The 22,928-nt window shown below is 34.9% G+C and overlaps 1 pseudogene; it reads right to left on the bottom strand.

Moving 5' to 3' along the window:
* Positions 1-1,178: 1,178 nt before the first annotated feature.
* LOC119540756 lies at positions 1,179-22,230 on the bottom strand (annotated as a pseudogene).
* Positions 22,231-22,928: the final 698 nt, after the last annotated feature.

Here is a 22,928-nt window from a genome sequence, read left to right on the forward strand (position 1 = left end):
GGGTTTATCATCACCCAATTCAGCTTCAGACTATGTTCAACTAGTTGTTCACCTGTATTAAAATGGATCAATCTCTGTTAAAGTATATATGTTTTTTCAAAAACAATAGTTATAAAATTACTTGATGCAAGTATGCCTGAACAGAATCTAGAATTAAAGCCATAAGTAGCTTGATAATATTCTGCAAATAAATAACCATTGTGAATAAATGGAAATCAAGTACAATATTTCAAGTTTAGAAGCTTACCAATATTGTTAGTCAACAGACAGAGAAAATACTTATACTCAATGTGAAGAAAGACCACTTTGCAAATTCTATTAAATTATAATATCAATAAAAATAAATATTATATAAATAACAAGGCTTAAATACTTTTATTACTTATAAAGCAATTAGTGTATGTTTGTCAAATTAAATTTTCAGATATAGTAACAGCACTAAAAATGTTTCCATATTTGGCTTAGATTCCAGGCATAGAATGAAGGGTTAATCAAAAGATATTGAGCACTCTTCAATGCTGACAACAGATGCATAAAAGAGAAACATTATCATCAGGGCATGAGTCTTTGGGGATTCCTCTGTGGCTGGGAAGGATAAGCAAAATTTCTGGGTATACATAGAACTTCTACTAATGAACAAAAGTCTGAAATTCTCATTCAGGGAACTGTGGCCTATCCAATGTGCTTAAACATTTCATATACATGATGGACAGAATTCTCACTGCGTGTAATACTATTAAACTTGTGACCTGAAATCAACAGAACCATTCTCAGTTAAACTTCTACAGCTGTGGTCTGAACTCTACCTCCAACAGTAGATTTGTGTCTATGATGTAAAAGTAGGTTTGTAATAACTGTGTCTGCAACTAGAGCAACAACTAAGATTTAGAAAGGCATAGAAAAACATATACACCTGCACATACTTATAAATATTTATTTGTTTCTTCATACAGTCTTTACAAAGAAGCCAAAAAAGAGATACGTAACATTTCCAGAAGATGATAAGAAGGATTTAGAGTAGATGACTTCATGTGCCATTGAAAAGAAATTTCACCCTAGTTTTATTAGGTGAATTAGCTGTGCTTTACTAAATGAAATGAGAATCCATAATTGTATACTCTAATACCTAAAAGTCCCCAACACTGGAGAGATTGCTTGAGTATATTTTATACTTTTTCTTAACTTGGGTCTCTTCTAAGCAGTCTTTTCAGAGCCCACTTAACCTCTTTGTTTCTCAAGGTGTAGATCAAAGGATTAAGAGAGGGTGTCACTACAGTGTAGAAGAGAGTGAGGAATTTACTGTGATTCTGTGTGTACTTGCTCTTGGGCTGAATGTAGACAGAAATTAGAGTCCCAAAGAACAAAACTACAATAATCAGGTGCTCTTTTCCTGCCTTCAGCAGATTTTCCTGCCTTCAGCAGATTTTATCCTGCCTTCAGCAGATTTTCCTGCCTTCAGCAGATTTTATCCTCAATAAAACCATAGGAGACCAGAATAAGCCCCAGAGGTGTAAACACATAGAGAACACTGGCTATGGTGAGCTCATTTCCCAGGAAGGTTGTGTCCACACAGGCGATTTTTATCAGGGCAGGCACCTCACACATAAAGTCATCCACCTTGTGGTGGCTGCAGAGAGGTGACTGTAAAATAAGGAGAGTCTGAACTGTGGACTCCACAAAACCACTGCTCCAGGCCACAGCTACGAGTTGCTGAAGAAGCTTTGGATGCATGGTTATGCCATAGTGGAGGGGCCAGCAGATGGCATTGAAGAGGTCATACGCTATCACAGTCAGGAGAACAAATTCTGTAGATCCCAGCCCCAAAGCAATGTACAGCTGGATCAGACAACCAGTGTAGCTAATGGTCTTCTCAGGACCCTTGAGATTCCAAAGCATCTGTGGGACAATACTGGTTGTGAAACAGAGGCCCAGGAAGGAGAGATTAGAGAGGAAGAAATACATGGTGTATGGAGTTTGGGGTTGAGGTATGAGACCAGTATGATGGCTGTGTTCCCCATCAGTGTCAGAATGTAGATGACAGAGATGACCAGAAGGAGAACCATCTCCAGCTGGGGCTGGTCTGAAAAGCCAAGTAGGATAAAACCTGCTGGGCTGTTCATATTTGTCCCTTTCATTGTTTCTTCTTTGTGAGTCACCTTTCTTGGTCATTCCTACTTTATTCCCATGGGGAGAAAATCACATACCTTAACCAACAGGAAATAACAATCTGATTCTAGTTTTAACATTTGGAGAATGGAATCATAATGAGAGAAACAACAGACAGAGACAAAATAATGCAAAATAAAAATATCATGCAGTGATTTTTTTTTTATGTAGAAAGAGAACAAATACCTAAAGTCATGAAAACATCTAATGAATTAAAAGGAAATTTATAAACATAGAATGTTAGAATCCTAAAACAGAATATATTTGAGACATATATCAAACTATCTGAAGAGGAAATACATAGGTCATCAATGTGCATACTGTGTAAAGGCAAATAAATTGCAAGCAAAATGATTGCTAAATATGTACATAGATATTTAAAAATAGATACAAAAGATAAATTGAATACATCAAATAAGCAAGACTATGACAGACAGGATATATAGAAGTGGAGACAGGCAAATTAAGAATAATAACTACTTAAACAGGAGCATTAATATTATCAATATTCATTGTTTTTCTATGAAGCAAATAAACTACTGAAAGCAGATCTTCTAATACAGGTAAAACTGCCATGTTTTCACTATTTGAGTCATTGGTCTATTACCTCAATAAAAATTACTCTTCAGAATCTAATTCATAATTACCATACATTTTGCCCAGTGACATAAACTACACACACTTCAGGTGTCTTTTATCACAAGAGTCCAAGAAGTCAGCCACCAATGTAACTCACTGAAATTTCATGTAGGAAGTCCTGTAGAATTTATGAGTGAAGTTTGAACAAATAGCTTGCAAAGATTTAGGAATGTAGTTATTGAAATAAGTACTTCTAGTGGACATTAACTTTAGCTGGCTAAATTTCCTCTGTTATACAGTAAAGGGAGAAAGAACTGTGCTATTGAAGGTTTCCACGTCTACTGGAAGAAAGGCCATGGAGGAGTAGCCTCATTTTGCCGGGTATAAACCTACATTCTCATAACTTTTTCCACATGTGTTTTTGTGTCAACAATCAACCAATATTTTCAACTCCTCTCTCTCCATTTCACATTTCTATAGCCAATATTCCATAAGTATGAATATAGTAAAACATTGTGTTATATATGAAAAGCTCCTTCTGTTCATGCATAAAGGAAACAGCCTAGATTTCTTAACTTTTAAAGTAAACTGCCCTTTATTTCTTTCCATAACATAATAAATAAAACCCTACCTTCCAGGAACAATGACAATTTAGCCATAGAGGATATTGGTAGCTTTGGTAAAAAGTTCAATTACGGTCACAGTCTGATGACAGGCAGTGGAAGGACCATGTGTGGATACCCTGTTAACTCAGACTCTCTCCTGCACTCTCTTGGCTCAAACTAGCTTCAGGTGGATGATATTTAGTTTGTTTGCTCAGCATATGTCTCTGGAGCTCTCCTTCCCCAGCAACTTCTCATTGCTCTATTGGAGAGGGACATCGGTCTCTGGAGAGAGAAGAGCCACAGAGGCTCAGGCTTCCATTTCTACTGGAATGCAAACAATTGTTTACCACCTTCTAAACACACATGCACATACATGCACACCTCCATTTTTGGGTAAAGGTATCCACAGCAAAATGTGAAATTAAAATGCCATGCAATGGGAACTACTCATAATGAATTTTGCAAAGCCAGTTAATGTCATTCACCTACTTTCCATCACCTATGCTATTAAAATTGTCAATATTATTTTGATAACTTCTTAAAATATTTATGTTTTTAATAAGTGATTTTCACATTTTTTAGTGAACTTTGTGTTGTACATATGTGCAGACATGCACATATCTGTGTGTGAATGCATGAAGCTAAAATACAATTTTTGAGGATCCAAGAACCTGTTTATAGGCTACTATGAAAGAGAAGCTAATGAAAATGAAGTGAAATGTGTTATCCAGTGTAAGAGGATAGAGAGAACTGCAAATGCATAAAATTTTTTGAGAATTGTTAAAGATAATCCGTTCATACCACACAGGAATTATGCAATGTTGGTATCATTTCTTAAAGAATAGGCAATGATTTTCTAAAGTCATCTCCAAAGGAAATGGCATGTATTCCAAATTTTGTGCAGAAAGATCCATTGGGGTAAAAAAAAACATATTAGAAATTTTATGTACATTTATTTTCAATCTTTTATAGTTTATCTTTTAGTTTACATTCTACAAAGGATCTGCATATAATCATAGGGTAATACCTGCATATGATTTATATATAAAGATATTGATATTTTGAGGTCCCATGTCCCAATCTATTTTCTGATGGGGTACATGACAGTAAACATTTGGGAACCATGGGTGCAGAGACTCTTCTGGTTTCCTTCTATAACTTGTTTTTTCATATATAGTGTCAAAATTTGGTAAAATTATTTTCCAGGCATGCAGACCTTGGATTTGTTTGCCCTGAGAGCAATTGATGGTCCTTTTCCAGATCTGTTCAGTATTGCAGGAGGGTTGACTTCATAAGGCTACTTTACCTATTCCCCCACATCAGCTGGTTCCCGAATGAGGGACACTGACAAGAGACTGAAATGAAAGAGAACAAAGAAGCCAGGGTCTTCTTTCCCATTATGCTGCAGGAGGATTCTCTACAGTGGTGGCATCTCCTCTTTGGCCACAGCTCCAGTGACAGATCTAGTGTGGTTCCCTGCTTGCACCAGGTGATCCTGGTCCCTTTGATAGATAAATCTGATTTCATCAAAATTTAAATTTTAAAAATTCTTGGGTATAAGTTTTGAACATTGCCAAATTGCTGTCCAATTAGTTGAGCAAATTTACATCCTCTGTAGCATATGTGAAAAATATCCTTTTTCCATATTGGAGCAATTGGTCTTGTTAGATATTAATTTAAACCATTATGATGGCTGTGAATTTGATCTGTTCTGTTGCTATTTTAATATGTTCATTTACTGATCAGCAAGGAGGTTGTGTTAACTTTTCTTGTGTTTATTGGCCACTCAGTTTTCTCTTCTGTGAACTGACTGTTCTTATCATGACACATTTTTCTATTGTGTGATTTTAGAAATTTGCATGTCTGAGGGTTAATAAATCTTCCTTGCTGTTGTTTTTGCAAATAACTCCTCCCACTCTGTATGTGCCCTCTGAGCACTTTCTATGCTTCCTCTTGGCTTATTCTGAAGTGGCATAGAGCACAGGAAAACATTGCCTCACGTTGCTTCCCTGTTTTCCTTGTCTCATTCCCCAGTTTACCCCTCACTGTCAGCACCTGGTTGTGCACCTCCCAAATAAACTATTGATACTAAAGTCCTTGATTCTGGCTATCGTTTCTAGAGGACCCAAGGTAAGACTGGTTTCCCTTGCCTTAAACCCTGCACTCCATTTCAAATATTCTACCCCTTTATAGTCCTGAGTGGTTTTAAAAATTATTTAAATTTTCTGGCAATCCAAAGAAAAGACCCCCAAATTTAGAAAAGTTTTTTCCCTTTTCCCCATAATACTGTTGCTAAGGGGGATTACATTTTAATTTTATTTATTTTTACAAACACTATCCCTTCCCCTTCTCCCCCCATGTTCCAGTAACCTCTATTCTACTTTCTATCTCTACAACTTTGCTGTTTCTACTCAACTCTTATAAGTGATATCATATAATATTTGTTCTTATCTGCCTTGCTTATCTCACTGAGCATAATGTTTCCTAGGTTCTTCCACATTGCAACATGCCTCATAACATCATTCTTTGTCATGGCCCAATACTTTTCCATTATCTATATGTACCACATTTGGTTTATTCTTTCACTTGTTGATGGACATTTGGGTTGTTTCCACCTTTTAGCTATTATGAATAATGCTGCTACAAACATTATACCTGTTTACAAAGAGCATCTGTTTGAGAATCTGTTTTCATTTTATTTGGGTATATACATAGATATGGAATTGCTGGGATGTATGATAATTCCATATTTAACTTTCTGAGGAACTACCATATTGCTTTCCACAGTGGCTGCACCGTTTTACATTCCCACCAACAATGCACTAGAGTTCCAATTTCTCTGCATCCTCTCCAACAGTTGTTATTTTCTGTTTTGTTTTGATTTTTTAGCAACCCTCTTTTGGGTGTGAACTGTTATCTCAGTGGCATTTTGACTTGCAGCACCCTATATGCTAATGAAGTTGAGCATCTATTCATATGCTTATTGGCTATTTGTGTATCTTCTTTGGAGGAATGTCTATTCCATGTCCTTCACCTCTTTTTAAATTGGGTTGTTTTGTTTTGTTTTTTTTTGCTGCATTGTAAAAGTTCTTTATAAATTCTAGATTAAGCCCTTATATGATATGTGGTTGCAACTATTTTCTCCCATACTGTAGGTTCTCTTTCTACTTCCTTGATAATTTCCTTTGATATGCAAAAATGTTTTTAATTTTGATGAAATCAAATTTAGCTATTTTTTTCTTTTGTAGCTTGTACTTTGGTGTCATATCTAAGAACTCATTGCCAAATCCCAGGCCATGAAGATTTGCCCCTATGTTGTCTTCTGGGAATTCTACAGTCTTAACACTTATATTAAAGTCTTTGGTCCATTATCAATTCATTCTTGTATATGGTGTGAGGTAGGGTCTAACTTCAGTCCTTTGCATGTGAATATCCAATTTTCCCAGCACCATTTGTTGAAAAGACTATTCTTTCCCCACTGCATGTACTTACCATCCTTGTCTAAAATCAATTGGCCATAGATGTGTGTGTCTATATCTGGTCTTTCAATTCTGTTCCTTTGTTATATTTGTCTACCTTTATGCCAACTCCAAATGGTCTTGAATACTGTGGCTTTCATTATAATTGGAAATCAGGAATTATAAGTCACCAACTTTGCTCTTTTTTCAGAATTATTTTGGCTATTTTGGTCCCCTGCAGTTATATAGGATCATTTTTTACATCTGTGCAAAAAAGGCTGCTGGAAATATGGTAAGCATTACATTGAATTTGTATATTGCTTTAGGTAATATTGACATTGTAACAAGATAAATTCTTCTAATCCATAAACATGGGATGTCTTTCCATTTAATTAGCTCTTAGTTTCATTCAGCAGTGTTTTGTTGTTTTCATAGTACAAGTCTTGTATAGCCTTGGTTATATTTATTCCAAGACACATTACTTTTCAGAATGCATCCTAAATAGAATTGTTTCCTTAATTTTCTCTTTGGATTGTTCATTGCTGGTGTATAGGGACACAGTTGTTGTGTGCTGATTGTGTACCCTGCCACTTTGTTAAACTTGTTATTAGCTTTCAGAGTTTTCTTGTGGATTCTTTTCTATACAAAGGATCATGTTGGCTGCAAAAAGAGACAGTATAAAATCTTCTGTTCCAATTTTGATAACTTTTATTTATTTTTCTTGCTTATTGCATTGGCTAGAACTTCTAGTACAATATTGAATAGCAGCAGTGAAAGCAAGCATACTTATCTCGTTCCTATACTTAGGGGATAGGTTTAAGACTTTCACCATTGGGTAGGTTGTTAGCTGTGGGTTTTTCATAAATGATCTTTCCAAGTTAAGAAATTTTCCTTCAATTTCTACTTTTCTGAGTTTTTTTTTTTAATCAAGAAAGGGTCCTGGACTTCATCAAAATAAGCAAAGATTTTTCATATCTATTGAGATAATCCTGTGCTGTTGTTTTGTTTAATATAGTGAACTATATTGATTTTTGAACATCAAACCATCCTTGCATTCCTTGGGTGAATTCATCTTGGTCATGGTATCTAATCTTTTCTAATATGCTGTTAGATTCAGTTGCTGGTATTTTATTAATATTTTTGCATATATATTCATAAGGGAACTTGATCTGTAATTTTCTTTTCTTGTGATTACTTTATCAAGCTTTGTAATCAGAGTAATGCTGGCCTGATGAATGAATTATGAAGTGTGCCTTTTTCCTGAATTCTTTGAAAGAGTTTGAGAAGAACTGGCATTAATTGTTTTAACATATTTTATGGAATTCACTAGTAAAGCCTTCTGGTCCTCAACTTTTCTTTGGTGGAAGCTTTGCATATATATCTATATATACGCTTAAGAACTGTCCTTTAGAGGAAAACATTGTACAAAAAACTGAAGAAATAAGTAAACAAGTCATAAATTAATATTAAAAAGATTTTCATTATTCACTCAGTCAGTAATAATTTATATACCATACAATGAGGGATATAAAAAACTCAAAGATGCTAGCACTGCCCACAGGCAATATAAAATCTTTCTATAAGAGAAGTATTTTGATTGACAAAACAGTTAAAAACAGATGTAAGGTCATACTAGATGCAAAGTAAAACAAGAGGACAATAGTCTATTGACTATAGAGCATTAATTTGAAGGAAGAGGTAAAAACTATAATTATATGTGGAGTAAAGAATATTGCCTTCCAGGTAAGAAGAGTGTCTTGAATGCGCTAAGGATCAGAAGGCATCATCGCTAAGGGACGGAAAGCAGATCACTGACTTCCACTTATACACAAAAGGAATAAAAATAATACAGCACCATACATTTTTAAAATTATAAGTGTATAAATGTTTATTTTAAATGTTATGTACCTTTTTACAAGCTTAGCATCCACTTTTCCTCATAACTAGTAAACAATTTTTAAATAAAAATAATAGAGGGCTGATGAAGCATATTCAATTGGACAAAAGTGTTTATTCCCATTCTTTTCCAAGCTCCCATAAACCACATTAAACTTTTAAAAATGTTATAAATCCATAAGTACAAAAAAGAACTGGAGAGGAAATGAGAGCAGAGAAGAAATCAATAGACTTTTGGAAGATGGGAAACAGATGGAAGAAGGTACATGACATTCAGAAGAAAAGATGAATCCTAAAGGCTTTTAAGAGGATTGGGTGGTGGGGGTAGGCAGACAGCCAGTAAGGATGAAGTTGACTTGTACTGCAGAACCCCGGAGTAGCAATGGAGGCTCAGAGAATGTAAGCATTTGGGTATCTTAGAAGACAGGTTGCAGAGTGAGGTTAGCTGCAGAACAGTTTGAAAATCTGGCTAAAAGCATATATCACCCTACCCTGTACAATCAGATGAGTACCCCTCTCATATCAAAGCAGAAAAAAGGACTTTCCACCCTTAGAAAGGTCAAACAGAGAGTCCCTAGAATTGGCTATACCAGGCAAGGCTCAAATTTGAGTGTGGGGGGTTAACACTAAAAAGGAAGGAATTATTTTACATCCTACATATAGCACCCCTTCGTGAAACAGTGTGTGAATTTAAGGTATGATATCTTTGTTCAATAACTGCAGATTTCAGTTCTTACCTAAATATTTAATCAAATTTGATTCCTATATTTAAAATTGATATTTATTCTTCTTCCTTTGTAATTGTTGATTGATTAAAAACCAAAGAACAAATCAAGACAATAAAACATCACAACGATGGCACAATTGTAACTTTTGCATTCATTTAGGATTTTATAATATAATGTTTATTTCATTACCTTTTTATTTTTCTACAGACACAAGTATATATCCAAAGTTCAATAAAAGAAACTTTTCTCTAGCTACATTTCCTTTTTGGCCATTAATATTATTTAATTTTATGATTTTTTCTGAAAATAGTTTTGTCTACTCCAGGTGTCAATGAGTGTACAGGAAATGAAAGGAAAGGGACCTACACAAAGATACGGTAAAGTCAAATTACCAGCAATCAAGCAAAAAACTAAAAGCTACCAGGGGTGGGGGTGGGAGCTGAAAATTTGCAAATAAAGGCTGATAAATTAAAATGGTATTTGAGCTCTCAAAAGAAATAATTAGAACCAAATCATAATGAAACAACAATTCCAAAATGTTCAGGAAAAATTATTTCCTACCTAAAATTCTGTGGTAATACAAAATACCAATCAAGAAAATATGAGAGAATAAAGTTTCATACTTGGAGGTTCTTATTCTTCTTCTCACTGTTCCACTATTCTCAGGAAGCCACCAAGGACTATGTTCCACAGAAAGCAAGGGGAAAACCAAGAAAGCCAAAAACATAGAGTACAGAAAACAGGGAATTTAATGCAAGAAAGAAAGGGAGCAAAGGCCTAGGATGATGGTAAAGGAGAGTATCAGGAAGACCAGTGTGTAGAGAATCCGCATTGGAGAATAAAAGCTCTAGAAAAGCCTGTAAAGAAAAATGAACTGATAGAATTTCAATGTATTTAGTTGCTCTGGGATGAACCTTACCATGTGGAGGCTGTATCAATGGAAAGTACAGGGAAAAATTATACACACACAAAAACCAAACACTTATTAACTCAATGAACTACAAAAAGCTTTGTGAGAAAAGAAGTTTAATCACAGTGTACCATAGTTAGCTCTGAAAACTAGCTTTATCATTATTCTAACATGAATACTGAATTTTTAAATTGGGATATAATTATCCTGGGAGGATTAGGGAATAAGATGTGTGTGTGCATGCACACATGTGCAAGGGTCTGTTTGTGATGTCAAATAAGGGGATGAAATATTATGCAAGGAAAAGCTAAATCCTTATCTTCCCTACCCAGAATCTGATAGATAAAATGTGAAATGGGAAAAAAATGAGGAAATATCATCCTATACCCAATTCCTCAAAAAATCCAGTTATCTCTACCACTTACCTTGCTCTGAGGCACCAACATCTCTCACCCAGAGCTTTACTTCACCTTCTATCCTTCCAGACACCTTAAAACCAACTACCAGAGTAATTCTTCTAAAAGGCAAGGTAGATTCCATCACACCTCTTCTTACAGCCCTAGGCTGATGATATTTCACCAGAAGAAAAGCTAAAATTCTTATGATGACCCACAAAGCCCTGCATGACTCCCTTCTCTCCTGACCTCATCTACAATGCCCCTCTTCACACAGTCTTCCTAGACCCACTGACTCAGGTTATTAAAATGCACCAGGTAGCCTACCTCAAACCACAAGGCCTTTTCTATTCTCTGCTTGGAGCCTTTATTTCAGATACATGGGAGGCTAGCTTCTTCCCTTCATTCAAGTTTTCAAATCTCACTTTCTCATGTAGACATTTCCTCATCATTCTATTTCATTCTTCCATCTGTCCACCTCACCTACATATCCCCCTTACCTTATTCAATGGTTTCTTAAAACTATTCTTGATACATCCCATACAGCATTATTTATTAGGTTTGTTATTTATTCTCTGTTCCCCTCCCTAGAATTTTAACTTCTCAGAGGCAGATATCTAAGTTTTGTTCAGCAATGCATCCCAAGGACCTAGAATAGTGCCAGGTGCATTGTCAATGAGCAGTAGTATTTTTGAAGGAATCTTTTTTTTTTTTTTTTCTGAGCAGTAGGTTTCAACAGTGGGCTTCAAATATTCAGTAAACCACGTTGTAAACAGATGCACTGTCATCCAGATTTGTTGTTCCATTTATAGAACACATGTAGAGTATATTTAGCATAATTCTTAATGGCCCTAGAATCTTTGGAAAGAAATGAGCTCTGGCTTCAACTTAAAGTCACCAGCTGCATTAGCCCCTAACAAGAGTTAGGCCTGTTCTATTGAAACTTTGAAGCCAGGCATTGACTTCTCCTCGATAGCTAGATAAGTCCTAGGTGGTAACTTCTTCCAGTATAAGACTGTTTTGTCTTCACTAAAATCTGGTTTTTAGTGTAGCCATCTTCATCAATTTTCTTAGATAGATCTTCTGTGTAACTCACTGCAGCTTATGCATCAGCACTTGCTGCTTCACCTTGCACTTCTGTGTTACGTAGATGGCTTCTTTCCTTAAACCTCATGAACCAACCTCTGTTGGCTTCCAACCTTTTCCTACAGCTTCCTCACCTTGCTCAGCTTTCACAAAATTGAAAAGAATTAGGGCCTTGCTCTGGATTAGGCTTTGGCTGCTTTGGTCTTCTATACAGACCATTAAAACTTTCTCCATATCAGCAATAAGGGTGCTTTGCTTTCTTATTATTCATGTGTTCGCTGGAGTAGCACTTTAAACTTCCTTCAAGAACTTTTCCTTTGCATTCACAACTTGGCTAACTGTTTGACACAAGAGGCCTAACTTTTGGCCTATCTTGGCTTTTGACATGCCTTCCTCCCTAAACAAAATCATTTCTAACCTATGATTTTAAAATGAGAAATGGTCTCTTTCTTTCACTTGAACACTAGAAGCCACTGCAGGGTCATTAATTGGCCTAAGTTCAATATTTATGTGTCTCAGGGAATAGGGAGGCCTAAGGAGGGGAGAAAGTTGGGGGAACAACAGATTGGTGGAGCAGTGAGAATGCACAACAATATATGGAGTAAGTTTGCCATCATATATGGGTGCAGTTCATGGTGCCTCCAAACAATTACAACAATACCATCAAAGATCACTGATCACAGATCACCATAACAGATATAATCATAATGAAAACTTTTGAAATATTCTGCGAATTACCAAAATGTGATGCAGAGATGCTAAGGGAGCACACGTGGTTGCAAAAATGGTGCAGATAGACTTGCTAAATGCAGAGATGCCACAAACACTCAACTTGTAAAACATCCAATGTCTGCAAAAGGCAATAAAATGATACACTATAAAGTGAGGTATACCTGTATTTCTTACATTAGGGCTTTTATATAATCTCTTTTATTGTAAGGGTATAAAATTTAATTTTTAATAATAGCAGTGTTTAACAACTGGCTAGCAGATTACCTGAAAATTTGACATTTGGCTCTCATGAGTCAATGAGAGTCAGTTCCAGTACACAACTGGTTGCAACCCTGTTATGAACAAGGTTACTGAAAGTTACAACTTTGCTTTCACAGGTGATGTTTAGAACCCAACCAGATTCCTCCCAAACTCCTCTCAAATATGCAAAGATACCAAAATAGATGATACAATCCAACTACTTCTTGGTCCAAATCTTAAAACATCAGATCCATAACTAAGCACAATATACCCAGATGTTTTATGGTCATGAAAGTAATTTCTTTAAAACTGAAACTAAGAGATTTAAAATTTTGAAAAGAATGTTATTTGATGTTTTTATCATCTACTATTTTCATCAAATCTGACAAACAGAGTTTTTAAATTTCCTTGAACATGGTATTAAAACACACCCTTGCTTCAATTGAACAATGGAGATGGACTTGAAAGATCTAAAAACATTTACAACTTGGACCACACATGCTATTTCCAACACCTGACCAGAACCAAAAAGGAGATAGTAAAATAGGTCACAACAGATAGTGATTTTTTGGTTCCCACTATGAACACTAATCAAGGTTTGTTTTATGATCCAGAACATGATCTGTCCTGATGAACATTCCATATAAACCTGAACAGAATGCAAAGTCTGCCATTTTGGGGTATAGTGATCCATAAAAAGCAATTAGGTCAAGTCAGTTGATATGGCTGCTTATTTTTTCTATATCCTTCCTGATTTCCTATCTACTTCTTCTGTTACTCAGAGACATCTCTTTAGTTCTCTAAATATCATTGTGGATTTCTCTACTTTTCCTTTTAGTTTTATCAGGTTTTGTTTCACATTGTAGATACACATTTAAGATTGCTACATCTTGGTGAATTGAGCCTTTTATCTTTATGAAATATTCTTCTTATCCCTGGAAATGTTCTTTGTTGTCAAATCTACTATAGCCGATATTAATATAGCAACTTCAACTTTCTCTTGATTATGGTTTGAATAGCAAACATATTTGCATTCTTTGCCATTTTCATATATATGCCTTTATATTTAAAGTGGGTTTCTTTTAAACTGCATACATTCTTTTATTTTATGAAATCTAACAAACTCTGTCTTTTCATTGGTGTTTTTACACCATTTACATATTTAAAAACCTTATTGAACTATAATTGACATACATTTAGCACATATTTCAATTATACAGTTTGATAAGTTTAGACATATGTCTACCCCTGTGAAACCATCACCTGCATCAAGATAATGAATGTATTCATCACCAGCTAAAGTTTCTTCATGAATATTGATTTTTCATTCTTTCTCATTCTTCCCTGCCCTTATTCATTCTGAAATTGCAACTGATCTGATTTTTGTCATTATTGGTTAGTTTTTACTAGTAAAAACAACAGAACATACAGTATGATTTCATTACATAAAATTTTTTAAAGTGCAAACTAAGCAATAATGACAGAAAAAGGATAATAAGGGGATTTTATCAACAACTTCATATGCATAATTTTAACATCTTAGATAAAATTGGAGAAATTCCTTGAAAGATATAAACTGCCAAAATTTACTCAAGAAGATAGTAGGTAACCTGAATAGCTCAATCCACTAAAGAGATTGAGTGTATCATTAATAACTTTCCTACAATGAAAACTTCAGTCTCAAATAGTGAATTCTACCAAATATTTCGGGAAGAAATATTATCATTTCCAGAAATTTTATAATTAACACAATTAAATATTATTTAAATATGTCTGTCATATTGTTCCTTATTTTCTTATTGTCCCCTTAATTTTAGTTCATGTGATCCTCCTTTCCTGAATTCCCTTGGATTGTTTAAACAGTTTACAGTATCCCAATTTAGTATTTCTATTGACTTCTTGACTATATTTTTTTCATATTGTGTTTTAGTCGTTGCTCTAAGGGTAGAGCTATAGCCCCTTACCTTTAACAGTCTACTTCAAGTTAATATCCTACTGCTTAAAGTAGAAAGTAGAAGCCTTACAACCATTAAGTTACTTTTCTCTCCCCACTTTATTTCATAGTCATCATATGTATTACCTCTATGCATGTTGAAAACTTCCCAGACAATATCATAATTTTTCAGCAGTTATGCATATTTTTGCAAATTTAAGAGTATATTACTTGCATTTTATATTTTGCCAGATAGTTACCATTTCTGTTTCTCTTCTGTCATTTCTGATATTCAAACTATTGTTCTGGTATACTTTTCCTTCTGTCTGAAGATCTTCCTTTAACAATTTACTTAAAATTGTCTGTTAGTGACAAATTCTTTTAGCTTTCCATCTTTTGAGATTTTCTTTATTTTGCCTTCATTCCTGAAGACTAATTTTGCAGGATATGGAATTCAAGGTTTGATGAGCTTTTTCTATCAAAATTTCTGTCTTTCTAAAATCTATTGTTTCTGAGTGTTAAAACATCCTGATGAACTAGATGATTTATCATTATGAATGAACTTCTTTATCTGTAGTCATTAACATCAAGTCAAAGAGATATATATGTAATACTTTCATCACTGCTTTCAACATTATACTGGAATATCTAGCAAGAGCAATTAAGCAATAAAAACAAATAAAAGGCATCCAAATTGGAAAGGAAGAAATAAAATTATCTCTATTTGCAGGTGACATGATCTTATTTAAAATTTTTAAAGAGCAAACTAAGCAATAATGACAGCAAAAAGATAATAAGGGGATTTTATGAACAACTTTATACACATAATTTTAACATCTTAGATAAAATTGGCCAAATTCCTTGGAGGATATGAACCCACAAAAACAACTACTAGTGTTAATAAACAAATTCAGCAAAGTTGCAGGGTACACAATCAATATACAAAAATCACTGTGTTGCTATACACCAGCAATGAATAATTCAAAAGGAAATTAAGAAAATAGTTCCTTTTATAATAGTATCAAAAACAATAAAATATCTAGGAATAAACTGAACTAAAGAAATGAAAGATGTACACTAAAAAGCATAAAACATTGCTGAAACTAATAAATGTAAAGCCATCCTGTGTTCATGAATTGGAAGAATTAATATTGGTTAGATGACAATACCACCCAAATTGACTACAGATTCAAGGCAATCACTATCAAAATTCCAAAGGCTTTTTGTGCAGAAATGGTAATGCTCATCCTCAAATTCATATGGAATTGTGAGGGGTCCCAAATAGCAAAAAAAAAAATCCTAAAAAATAAGATTTAAGAAGAAAGACTGATACTTCCCAATTTCAAAGCAATAGTCATCAAGACAGTGTGGTATTGGCATTAAGATCAATATAAAGACAAATAGAAGAAAATTGAGAACCCATAAATAAACCCAACATCTATAGTAAAACAATTTTTGACAAGGCTGCCAAGACCATTCAATGGGAATACAACAATCTCTTCAATAAATAGTGTGAAACAAATGGATATCCATATGTAAACTAATGAATTTGGACCCCAACCTCACACCATATACATTAATTAAATCAAAATGGACCAGCAATCTAAATATAAGAGATAAAACTCTAGACTCTTAGAAGAAAACATAGGAGAAATCTTCATCCATTTCTTGGATTTAGGAATGGATTCCTAAATATGACACCAAAAGCATAAGTAACAATAAACAATGTTAGATAAATTGGATTTCACATAAATATAAAAGTTTTGTGCATCAATGGACATTATCAAGAAAGTGAAAATACAGCCTAAAAATCAGGGAAAATGGTTAAAAACCATATATCTGATATGGGGTTATTATCCAGCATATATAAAGAACTCTTACAGCTCAACAATAAAAAGGAAACCAATTCAATTTAAAAATGGGCAGAAGACTTGAATCAACATTTCTCCAAAGAAAATAAACAAATGGCCAACAAACCCATGAAAAGATGTCCAACATCAGTAGTCCTCAGGGAAATGCAAATCAAAACCACCATGAGATACCACCTCACACCCACTAGGATGGTCATAATTTTTTTAAAAAATAACATTTATCAGTGAGGATGTGGAGAAATTGGAACACTCAGATATTGCTGGCAGGAATGTAAAATGGTGCAAGCATTGTGGCAAACAGTTTAGAGGTTCCCCAAAAAGTTAAACATTGATGACCATATGAGCCAGCAATTCCATTCCTAGCCAAATTCCATTCATAGTCAAAAGAATTGAAACAATTACTCAAACAATATTTGTACAAGAATGTTCATAGCAGCACTATTCACAATAGTTAAAAGGTGGAAACAATCCAAATATCTGTCAACTGAAGAATGTTGTGGTGGTTTGAAATTGTATGTATTCCCAAGACATGTTCTTGAATTTAATCCATATCTGTGGGGATGGATCCTTTGTAAATAGGACACTTTGATGATGTTATCTTCAGTTAATGGGTGACCTACCTCATTCATGATGGGTCTTAATCCTATTACTGGAGCCCTTTCTAAACAGAATGAATAAAGAGAGAGAAAAAAAAAGACATGGATGCAAGAAGTTTAAATTAATGAAACCTGGAAAAGAAGGGAGAGACCAGCAGATGGCACTATGTGCCTTGCTGTGTGGCAGAGTGTCCAAGGATTATGGGAAGCCTGTCTTTGGGAAGAAAGTATCACCTTGATGATTTGATTTGAACATTCTCCTGGACTCTTAACTGTAAGCAAATAAATTCCCATTGTTTAAGCCCAACCCATTTCATGATATCTGCTTTAAGTAACCTAGGAAACTAAAAAAAAAAAAAAAAAAAAAAGTATAAACATTATGATATATCCATTCAACAGAATATAACTCAGCCATAAGAAAGGAATGAAGTATTGATACATTCTACAATGTGGATGAACCTTGAAAACATTTATGCAATATGAAATAAGTGAGATGTAACTTATCACATATTGTATGGTTCCATTTGTATGGAAATATACAGAATAGGTAAATCCATAGAGAGAAAGCCAGCAGCTAGAGTGAGGTGGTGGTAGGGACAGCACAGGGAGTGACTCCATAGTGAATATGAGGTATTACTTTTGGGGTGAAAAAAATATTTGGAAACTAGATAAGGTAGTGTTGCACAACACTGAGAATATACTAAATGCCCCTGAATTGTACACTTGAAAATGGTTACATTTTTTATGTGAATTTCACATCAATGAAAAAAGGTGTATGTAAGGGATTAGGCATCTACTGGTGATCCTCATTCTGCAAGCTTGTTGCTTGAGCAGATGGCTCAGATTCAGACTCCCATGGCATTACCTCCTCTCCTTCAGCCAAGAACATGGCCACAATGAAAGTTCCTTATGAAGAAATATCATGAATAATTTTCAGGAGGACATCCATGATAGGTTGGCACCATTCCAAAGTGGATGGCTACAAGACTGCAGAAGTTGTATTTCAGGACATTTATAAAGGCATGAACTTCAATAAATTTATCTGGTTGTTTATTTTGCATGGAAGGAGAGATGGACAGAGGGGCCAATATAAGTTGATTATATGATTATGTGAGTGCTTAAGTTAATTGTTTGGAAACTAGGAAGGGATAAGATTGGAAATATGTGACAAATAAGTCTGGGATAAACATATATAGGTGAAAAACAGGTCTGGAGTAAATATATATAAATGGAATTCTTTGAATGAGCACAGTCTATGGGATATTTATTCTTATATAAATGTAAACCAAAGAGCCCCCTCAATAGGGTATACTCTTCAGAACTGGTGAACAAGAGGACTTTTTAGTAAGTTGTGTGCACCCTCTTTCCTCAACATTCCTGACTGATGCTTAATGGTCACATGAACACATTATTGTGACCCCTATCTTGGGGCTTGCCCTCATGAGGCTCATTGCTGCAAAGGAGTAGCTGAGCCAACTTATAATTGTGCCTAAGAGTCACCCCCAGAGAACCTCTTTTGTTGCTCATATGTGGCCCTTTCTCTCTCTCTAAGGCAACTCTGCAGGTAAACTCACTGCCCTCACTCCTACATGGGACATGACTCCCAGAGATGAGGCTGGACCCAGGCCCAGCATTGTGGGATTGAGGAAGTCCTAATGACCAAAAGGGGGAAGATAAATGAAATGAAATAAAAGTTTCAGTGGCTGAGAGTTTTCAAATGGGATCAAGAGGTCATTCTGGAGTGTATTCTTATGTGTTACATAGATATCCTTTTGTGGTTTTTAGTGTATTGGAATAGCTAGAAGGAAATACCTGAAACAGTCAAACTGCAACCCAGTAGCCTTGATTCTTGAAGACAATTGTATAACTATGTAGCTTACAGGGTGTGACTGTGTGATTGTGAAAACCTTGTGGCTCACACTCCCTTTATCCAGTGTATGGACAGATGAGTAGAAAAATGGAGACAAAAATTAATTGAAAAATAAGGTGAGATGGGCATGGGATATTTAGGTGTTCTTTTTTTTACTTTTATTTTTATCTTTTTTTTGAGTGATAAAAATTGTTCAAAAATTGATTGTGGTGATGAAGCGCAACTATATGATGACACGGTTAACAGCTGATTGTACACTGTGAATGACTGTATGATATGTGAATAGATCTCAATAAAAGTGAATTTTTAAAAGTGGAATCAACTTGACTATTTCAGAGGATATCTTTTTAACCACTCATGTATTATCTTTATTTTCCACAATGGCCTTAAAAAATCTATGTGAAACTTATTGGAATACTTACTATGGTAATTATAAGGAACTTATTAGTCACTGCGGTCAAAATCAAGCCTATTGTTCTGCAACTTTCAAATTTCAGTTTCTTAACATTATTTTCTTTCTTATCTAGGGAACTTTTGAATGGAGGCTTAATTATCACCTTCAGAATTATTTTAATAAAAGATATGGGGTTTGGAAGAAGCTTGAACTCAGTGACCTCTGATATTGTTTTTCTTTTTAATTCAACTTTATTGAGATTGTTCACATACCATTAATTATTCAATGTGCAAAATCAATTGTCCATAATGCCATCATCCAACTGTGCAACCGTTATTCCAGAAAAGAGATAAAAACAGAAAAGAAAACTCAAATCATCCCATAACCCTAACCACCCTCTCCATTACTGACTCATGGTATTGTGTATAGTACATTTGTCATTGTTGATGAAAGAATGTTAAAATATTTCTAACTGTAGCACATAGTTTGTAATAGGTATATTTTTCCCTATATACTTCTCCATTATTAACTTGTAGTTATAGTGCATACATTTGGTCTAGTTCATGAAAAATATTTCTAATATTTGTACAGTTAATCAAGGACATTGTCCACCACAGTATTCACTGTTTTATACATTCCCAGAATTTAACCCTTAACTTTCCTTTTGGTGAGATGCATGACTCTAAGCTTCCCCTTTCTACCACATTCACATACCATTCAGCACTGACAGTTCTCAAATATCATGTTACTCTCACCTCTGTCCATTTACAAATACTTAAGTTCAACCTAGTTAAACATTTTGTTCATATTCTGCAACTGCTCTCCATTCTTTAGCCTCATTCTATACCCTGGTAACTTACAGTTCATGTCTATTGGTTTACATATTATAGTTCATATCAGTGAGACCATACAATATTTGTCCTTATGTGTCTGACTTATTTCACTCAATATAGTGCCCTCAAGGTTTCTTAATCATCCTGTCTGTTTTTGTAAGATGGTTTTGTTCATCCACCATACATTCTGTCCTTAGTAAACAATTGATGGTTTCCTGTATAATCACATATTCATGCATTCACCACCTTCACCACTATCTATATAAGGACATCTCTATTTCTTCCACAAAGGAGGAGGAAGAGTCAAAGAAGGCAGAGAAACAGAGGAAAAAGAAAAAGAAAGAAAACAAATGACAGCTAAAAATCACCAAATGGAAAGATAGAATTAAAGTACAAAAGAGTCAGACAACATCACCAAAGCCAGGAGTATCATACCTCTCCCTTTTATTCACTTCTTACAGGCATTTAGCTTTGGTATATTGCCTATGTTACATTAAAGGAAGCATAATACAATGTTTCTGTTAACTACAGTCTCTAGTTTGCATTGATTATACTTTACCCCAATACCACCCCATTTTTAACAACTTGCAAAGTTGACATTCATTTATTCTCCCTCATATAAAAACATATTTGTACATTTTATCACAATTGTTGAGCACTCTAGGTTTCACTGAGTTATACAGTTCCAGCCTTTATCTTTCCTCTTTCCTTCTGGTGTCCCACATGCTCCTAACCTTCCTGTTTCAACCATACTCACAGTCATCTTGGTTCAGTGTACTTACATTGTTGTGCTACCATCCCCCAAAATTGTGTTCCAAATCTCTCACTACTTCTTTTCCTATCTATCTGTAGTGCTCCCTTTAGTATTTCCTGTAGAGCATGTATCTTGTTCACAAACTCTGTCATGGTATTTGAAGGACAGTTTTGCCAGATATAGGATTCTTGATTGGCAGGTTTTCTCTTTCAGTGCCTTAAATATATCACACAACTTCTTTCTTGCTTCTGTGGTTTCTATTGAGAAATCAGCACATAGTCTTTTCAAGCTTCCTTTGTATATGATGGATTGCTTTTCTCTTGCTGCTTTCAGGATTCTCTCTTTGTCTTTGACATTTGATAATCTGATTATTAAGTGTCTTGGCATAGGTCTTATTCAGAATCTATTCTCTTTGGGGTATGCTGTGCTTCTTGGATCTGTAATTTTAAGTCTTTCATAAGAGATGGGAAATTTTCATTGATCATTTCCTTTATCATTGCTTCTGCCCCTTTTCCCTTCTCTTCTCCTTCTAGGACACCCATGATATGTATATTCTTGTGCTTCATGTTGTCATTCAATTCCCTGAGATGTTGCTCATATTTTTCCATTCTTTTTCCTATCTGTTTCCCTTCTCTCCATCCATCAGGGTACATTTCTATGTACCATTCTTTCTTACTTTTACATAATCTCTACCATCTTGAGGATCCACTCTTCAGAGGGGAGACACAAAGCCTTTTCTACATGTGCTTCCCAACTGGCTATACAGTACTTTGTCCATAATAACTGAGTATCTTAAGGGTTTGCAGATTGCAATGTAATGATCATAAGCCATTGCTGCCAAGAGAAGGCACTCTCAGCCTACAAAGAAAACAAATGCAAAAAGTTGAACCATGCACCCCCCCATAAGAAATGCTTTTCTTCTCTGACAGAAGATGCACCATCATCGGAGGGACATTGGTGGTGGTGTAGCAGATATCAAGAAAGGCCAAGTTCCCTAGAAAATAGTACATGTGTGTGTGTAAGTGTGGATCAGCTGCACTTACCAAAAGAATGAATACATTTCCTCCCAAAGTACAGATATAAGTCAGAAAGAAGATGTTAAACAGTAAAAACTGCAATTCATTTAGGTTGGAGAATCCCAAGATGATGAATTCAGACAGAGCAGTTTGGTTCATTTCTTCCATGATGTCTGATTTCCTTTTGGGAACTGGGCAAAGGGAAGCACAAGTTACAGTAATCATGCACTGCAATGGTCTGCAAAACAAGAAAATAAAAATGCTACAAATAAAAAGTATTGCCAACTATATCAGATTCCAATCCAGAGGAGCAGCTCCTCTTTGAAAACTATGTGGTAACTATCAACAAAACACATGGGGATACATGCAATGTTTCACCTGTAGATCAAATTGTAGTAAAATATACAGTACAGGTAGTTTTAAATTAGAAATAAAATCACAAAAGGGCACCATATATCCTAATGTGTTGCTAATGACTATGTCAAATCTGTTGATAATGACTAGGAGAGATCCACCTACATTTTCTTGATGACGGGTGGATGCTGTTGCCGAATACAGTTTGTAGAAGAAACTTAGGGCTTCATTAGATCCTTTAAAGCCATCCTTGCTCTCTCTTTCCATCCTTGAAGGTTGATATACCATTTAATATCTTATATTTTGCATGTTATGAAGTTAAAGAGGCATGTGGAAAAGAAAGGGCACCAGACAGTGATTCCATTGCTTTCTATTATTGGGTCAATAAAACAAGAGATAAAGGGTTAAGTCCTCCTGACACAAAGACCCTTATAGTTTATCTATATGAGACAGGGAGAAATAGGTAATAGACAAGGATCCTGGACATTGTGACTGCTTCTAAAACCAGAGAA

This window comes from Choloepus didactylus, chromosome 7 (assembly GCF_015220235.1).
Source record: "Choloepus didactylus isolate mChoDid1 chromosome 7, mChoDid1.pri, whole genome shotgun sequence".
NCBI classification, from domain to species: domain Eukaryota; kingdom Metazoa; phylum Chordata; class Mammalia; order Pilosa; family Megalonychidae; genus Choloepus; species Choloepus didactylus.